A 7443-nucleotide genomic window follows, 5' to 3' on the forward strand; every position below is an offset into this window, starting at 1 on the left:
TATGATCGAGTGATGTCACGAACCAAAATACGTTTGAAAACGAGGAAAGGAGGGAAAAATCACTGACTTATATAGGCCTAAGTCAGTGGAAAAAAATATCCATTACCGGTATGCTCATAGCATAGTACAAATGTCTGCAACAGGCCTCCTCTAAGCAAAATACGAATTATTTGCAGACGTTTTAAGACACGACTCACCGCAGTGCCCTCACTGCCCTGCCATCTCAGCAACAGGTTAGAATTTCCCTTCTATCCCACCTATTTACAAGGTAATTTCTGGTCGGAAATTATTACAGTATCAAGTGCCTTGTTATAATGTTATTGCAAGTCATGTCTTGCATTCATATGTCTAACCTAGTCTACAGATTCCCTGAACTTGTCATTTCAGGACGTTGGTTGCATCTGTTCGCCAGAGGGCAGCATCTGCTTTCAGTTGATACCATCTGTATACCGTGTAGGCTTTTCATCAAAATAATTAAATAAAAACAGAGCATTACCTTGTCAGCATAGCTAAGGACTATTTTACTCAAGGCTATCTGTTTATATTAATATCCTAAATCAGAGCCCCCCGCCCCCCTGTCATGTTAGCCTACAATAGGTTACAACAGGCCTATCATTCATTGAGCGCTATGGAAAATAGCCTACCGGTAGCCTACTCTACACAAGAGGAATTGAGGGCTCTAAATGAACTCACCCCCTCCCCCCATCACCAGCCAAAATGACTATGTTAATCTTACTAGCCAAGCCAACTTACTAGCCAAGCACACACTCACTAATGGGTAAAATAAGTGGTAGTAATTTGGTCTTTCAGCCAGAAATTTCACAAGCATTGGCTGGTGATGGGGGGAGGGGGTGAGTTAATTTAGAGCCCTCAATTCCTATAAGTAAATTTTACAAAAATATATTTTAGCATTGATATTGCTGCAATGTTGCAATAGGTGATGAAATCATGGATAGCAACTGTAGGCTTGTAACTGTAGGCTTGTTTTAATGAACCAGCAGCAGGCAGTCTTGGGGATCCCACTTGGGATAGGAGAGGTTACGCAGGGCACACATACTTCAAATAGTTCACATATTTCGGTTATTATGCTGTCTCAAACGGTCTCCTGGAAAATTAGACAAAACTCATATAAACTAATACAAGGTATTATGCTGGGGTCACAAAATTGTGACACTCCAAATACATTATGTAATCATGTGTAGCCTATACTCACAACATGCAAGCAGAGTTAATTTCCTGTTAAACGTCCCACACAACTCTACAAAAACATTGACATTCAATTTGCATGGCTTTTTGCTGGGTATGGCAAAGAGCAGGGCCGTGGTGGTTTGTGTTGTGTTAAAATGTTCTTATCATCTTTATTTGGTTAATATGCTACAGCTGTAATTCATTCATCTTTAATTCAATTAAATTAAATTCAATTAAATTCAATTCAATTAAAATCTATGAATTCAATCAACTTAATTCATAGTTGTTTTCTTTTATTTTGTGTTTTCACCGCATAGCTGCATTGGTGAAACCCTATTTCATATATTGCTCAGGGAAGCTGACTGACAGGGATGGGGTGGTGGGTGTTTGGTTGCAAACAGGTTGGTTGTACCAGGCCCTGGGAGAGAGGCGGCCCAGAATTGGGACTTCATTACATGGTATTGAGAAGAGGGCACTTTCAGATTACCCTCTTCCTGGGCCATGCAAAAACTGTCAACGGCCCTGATCTTGCTAATGATTTTGTCATTTAAAGGCTTTCTACTGATGCAATGCTGCAATCCTGCAAGGGTGAAGAATGTTTTATGTAATTCCACGGGTTCACACCGTTTGCTCACCGCAGCAAAATAGAGAAATACTGCCTGTCTGCATTCATTCATTATGCATTGATTAGATGTGTACTCCAACATCATGTACTATTGTGGGGAAATGATTAACTTGCCCTCATATTCATTGTGGCCTCTTGATTCAATAATTCATTTGACATTTAAATTACTCAGAGATTCTGTGTAAATTGGGACTATAGCGTGAATATTTTGGCCATGCTTAGTTTGCTGCCGTGCCCTGCCAAACCTTATGTGCCTTGCATAGTTAAAAATGCATACAGGCATTCCCCGCAGAGCCAACGGGGATTGACAAGGTAGGCAGGGACATCAAAAAAGGAAAACTCTGCATTTCTGCCTGCTGTTCAACAGTAATAAGATGACGTTAAGAGGTAGACTTTGAGTGCTGCTGCTGCGGTCGTGAACTGAAGCATTACAACCACTTTTCTCAGTACACACTTTCTGACCTACTTTGTTTGTCCTAAAAAAGTTGTTTATTTGGAGAAAAAAAACCTGCATGCTTGTGGGACCCAGTCTATTCTGATTCACAAGTTCAGTGAAACAGTCAATGAGAGTTTACATGACCCACCCACCGGGGTAACGATGGTAGACTCATAATTCCATCAGGGCTGACCTGGACAACTGGGCATTTTTGTCTTTGTCTGACCCCTCACACATACAAGCCATTTTCATACTGTATCCCACTTGATTCAGTCCACCGCCTGTACTGAAGATGGACCAATGGGCCGCCCCCTCTAAAGTCTGGGCCGGTCCCTAAAAAAACCTCCAAATAAACAAACAAAGCAAAAAACAACTGGGGCTCCATGTGGACTACCAGCCCACCGAGTAAATGCCCTACATGTCAGATTACCAGTCCAGCCCTGAATTCCATTCCGCAGCCTCATCTATGATTACTGCTCAGACTAACTAGCTCTAAAGTTATGGAAGATAACGCAAATAATAACCATGGTTGCTCAATAGCCAAGAAGACGTTGGGGGAAGGCAAGCACTAAGAGATCAGAAAGCATTTTGGAAAAGTGTCCGAAAGTGCAAACAACACTCCAGTCTCCTCTTTTTATTGGTAGTTTGTTTGCAGACACATTATGTAAGGTTATGAGTTCGGCTGACCTAAAAAGTGTTATTTGGAAATACACAAGCCATGAATGATTGATTAGTAAGAGCAGTAGGGAAAACTGTTGAACAAAGTCTGCACTATTTGGTGCATTCAAAGCATTCAATATTTAGGGGTAAGGAAACAGTGCACGGCAAATTACACAGTGTTAATACAGCGCTTACTGAGTTGAGTTTAACTCTCTTGTAGTTGTGGTCCTACTCTCTGTTTAAGTAGAGTAGAGTAGAGTAGAGTAACATTTATTGATCCCGAAGGAAATTTAGGTGTCTAGTAGCATACATACAAAAATAAATAAATAGATTATTTCACATTAAACATTCAGATATAAAAAAGTCTCTCATTGCAATAGTTATTACTGATTGTTGAAGGAGGGGTGGAAGGGGGATGGAATGGGGCCTTGGGGGGCGGGGGGGTTATGCAGTTCAGTCACCAATAACAATCTCTTTCATTGTGTTGTTCTGAGTTGTTGAGTTAAATAGGTGGATGGCCCTGGGGACAAAGGACTTACGCAGCCTGTCAGTCTTGCAGGGAATGGCGAGGAATCTGTGGCTGAACAGACTTCGCTGGTTGGCAAAGACTGAGTGCAAGGGGTGATGGTCATTGTCCATTATAGAGTCCAATCTGCCCAATGTCCTCTTTTCAGCTGTGGTACTAAGAGCCTCCAGTTCTGTACCAACAACAGAGCCTGCTTTCCTCACTAGCTTGTCCAGACGTCCAGCATCCCTCCTCCTAATGCTCCCGCCCCAGCATGCCACAGCATAAGAAAGTACACTAGCCATGACAGACTGGTAAAACATCTGGAGGAGTCTGTTGCAGACGTTAAATGATTTAAGCTTCCTCAGAAAGTAAAGCCTGCTCTGTCCTTTCTTGTAGACTGCATGTGAATTAACTGACCAGTCCAGTTTATTATCAAGATGTACCCCCAGATATTTGTAGGTGCAGACTGTCTCCTCTGTCTCCCCCTCAATAGAGACAGGCACGAGGGATGGGGTTGTTCGCCGGAAATCAACCACCATTTCCTTTGTTTTGGTGGTGTTCAACTGCAACTGATTGGTCCTACACCATCTAACAAAGTTCTCTACCAGTCCCCTGTACTCCCCCTCCTGCCCATCTTTAATACATCCAACAATGGCAGTGTCATCTGAGAATTTCTGCATGTGGCAGGTCACAGAATTGTAGCTAAAGTCAGTGGTGTATAGGGTGAACAAAACCGGGGATAGCACCGTTCCTTGTTTAATGAAAACTCCAAAATTTACTCTGTGTTTTGTTAAACAAAAAATACTCCCTATTCATAATACAAAGCACTTCAGAGAAAATAATGATTAATTAACCCTTCCACACAGACCCTCTATGCAAACTTGCTGTCACCAGAATGGTAACGACCAAGTGGTAATCTTTACTTAACACTGTCGGTAATGTTATACCAATGTTGTGGCAATGTACTTTTGTTAAAAAATAGTCAAATAGTGAATCAGATCACAGATGATCCCATCTGCACCAAAATACCACAACAATGACAAGTCAGCCTTCAGTCTAAAACAAACACAGACATTACCATGCACCATGTTACCATCAGCTAGCTTTTTCTTTGGTAATATAACAGGAAATGTTTGTTTTTTTTACAGGCGCTAGATAATTTAATGACAGGGCTTACATGATCGGAGTAAGCACTGCTGGGAAGGACATGGCCAAGTTCATGGTTGTGAATAGACCTGCAAGGATGTGAGACATTAATCGTAGTATGTTGCCAACACAATGGAACTTCCCACAATAGAGGCTGGAACATGCCTGTGAACACATACATGTGTAGTTAAGGGAACTATAGTACGACAGAAAAAAATGCTTGTATTCCATTGAATTACAAACTGTATAATGAAAGATGAACGGTATGTGGTCGATTGAATGGGATTGAATGGGAATTACCTCTTTGGGGGTTTGAACTAGGCTGACATGTATAGTTAAGGAAAACATATAGCATAGAAGGAAAACAGATGTTCTATTAGTAGATTTTAGAAGCTTTATGTCATGTACTTTCTATTTGCTAGCAGGGAAGTCAACAAGGCAGAGACAGGGGACACTTGTTCCGGGCCCAGGGAGAAGGGGGAGCCCAGAATTCGGGGACTTTGGGACTTTGGGACTTTGTTCTGGGCCCAGCCAAAGCTGTCAGTGGCCCTGATTGCAAGTGTGGTTGATCTTATATCATCATGACTGTCTGGCTGTCAGAGAGCTTCCAAGGTGGTAATATGTCCCCCAAACAGCCTCTCATGTTGGAAGAAATCAAGACCCCATGACACTTGGACACGAATAGGCTCCATATCTTCAGGAAAATCTATGTCGGACATGCTGTCCTATTCACATCCAAGCAAACAAGTCACGCCATTGTCTGTGCATGGTGTCCTGTCCTATGGTGTGTGTTTTGTATGAGTGTTGGTCAACAAACAGTTGCTTAGCATCACACTCTGCATCATACTTCAGCTCCACCATGACAAAAAAAAAGAAAAAAGAAAGGAGGGGAAAAAAGAGTCTGCTGCCACTCTTCCTGTTTTCCACACCTTTTTGTGTCCTGTCTCCCTCCGTAGTTGAATGTCAGCCCCCTTGTTCACCCAGCATGAGTAAACAATTCCTGTTCGACGCGACGCACAGGGTTTATTCAAGAAACATGACACAGGCAGGGCGGGGAGGCGGGGGTGGGGGAGCGGTGGTGTGAGGCTGCTACTTCCTTCTAATTCTGCATTGTATACATCCCCCCCCCACACGCTGACTCTCCCCTATAGCTCTCCTCTCCACTGGTATAGTATATTCCTTCCCACCAAGTGCGCTGTAGTTCAAGAGGTCAGTTTCTGGGTTTTTTTTTTAAACATACTCCTCAAGGCTGCCAATAAATCATGTGGTTTGTAAATCACATGATGGGCTGTTGAGATGTCCGCCGAGGTATTATAGATTGTGTGTCAGGAGGTATATGGGTGGATGGCTGGTGGGGTCTTTGGGGTGGGGGCACATTCCCATTTTCTAATAGATGAGATCCATAATTATGACTTTATTTACTGAAGAAATGAAATCCTGTATGTATACAGCAATACACCCCCATTGCAATGTACGTGTAGTCAGGTAATTGCTCTGAGGTATGTTGCTCTGGTATTTGAAAATTCTGAGTTTTCTGAGCCTCGTTTCCCTGTGGAAAGACTGTCTGACCAAAGGCTTCAAAGTATCATTAGTGTGCAGGTATTTGCTTTCAAATGTACACTGAAAGAATGTACCTAAATGTGGTTGTACTAACTTCATACACCTCTTGCTTTGGTATCCCTTTTCCTACCGTCCCAGGCTGGATGTGAGAGTAGGCAGTGGAGTGTTGTGCCGTACCATGTCGTGTGGTATTGCGTGCCCTCACAAGGTCAACACTGGAGAGGAGAGGAATGATGAAGCCCGGCATGGGAGCCCCAGCGCCAGCAGTGCAGCCAGGTGAGAGAGGCCAATCCATCAGGCTGCCTGCCCCGCACTGCACACTGCATCTCTCTCACCTCACCTCATCTCATCTCTCACCCCCCCCAGTAGCTGGCAGCTGCCTCTGTCATGTGACTCATCCCCATCCACCCTTACTTGAAGCAACCCCTCTCTCTCTCTCTCTGACACACACACTCACACACACACACACACACACACACACACACACACACACACACACACACACACACACACACACACACACACACACACACACACACACTCTCTCTCTCTCTCTCTCTCTCTCTCTCTCTCTTCTCTCTCTCTCTCTCTCTCTCTCTCTCTCTCTCTCTCTCTCTCTCTCTTCCCACCCCCTCTCTGTCTGTCTGACACACACACACACACACACACACACACACACACACACACACACACACACACACACACACACACACACACACACACGCACACACACAAAACTACTAATTTCATTGCTTTGCCTCAGCGGGTGCCGGATAGATTCTTTATTATGCCATATTTTACAGTGGAAGGCACATTATACTATTTATTGCTCTGCAAAGGGTCCTAATACTCCAACAACATGCAGTTATAGCCACTTGAGTATATCAATTTCCCTGTGTGTGTGCTGCTGGGTGGGATTGGGGAGTGTGTGTGTGTGTGTGTGTGTGTGTGTGTGTGTGTGTGTGTGTGTGTGTGTGTGTGTGTGTGTGTGTGTGTGTGTGTGTGTGTGTGTGTGTGTGTATGTGTGTGGTGCTGTGTGGCATGTGTGATCTCATTTTATGTTCCCACACACATACTTCCTAATGCCGCCATCAAATAGCTGCTAAACGTCAGCCACTCTCACACTCAGTGTGAACAGACGTAAACAGCAGCGATTATTTCTGGAGGGGAGCCAGTTGATTTCATCAGCAACACCGGGTGGTTATAATATAAATAAATAATCACTCAGACACATTAATCTGTTCTCATCTGAACTCACTTTCTCAGGCTGGCGAGGAGAGAGGGAGAATGCAAGTTAAAGAAAGAGGTTTATTTATAAAA

The sequence above is a fragment of the Engraulis encrasicolus genome, chromosome 7, assembly GCF_034702125.1.
Source record: "Engraulis encrasicolus isolate BLACKSEA-1 chromosome 7, IST_EnEncr_1.0, whole genome shotgun sequence".
Taxonomy (NCBI): Eukaryota; Metazoa; Chordata; class Actinopteri; order Clupeiformes; family Engraulidae; genus Engraulis; species Engraulis encrasicolus.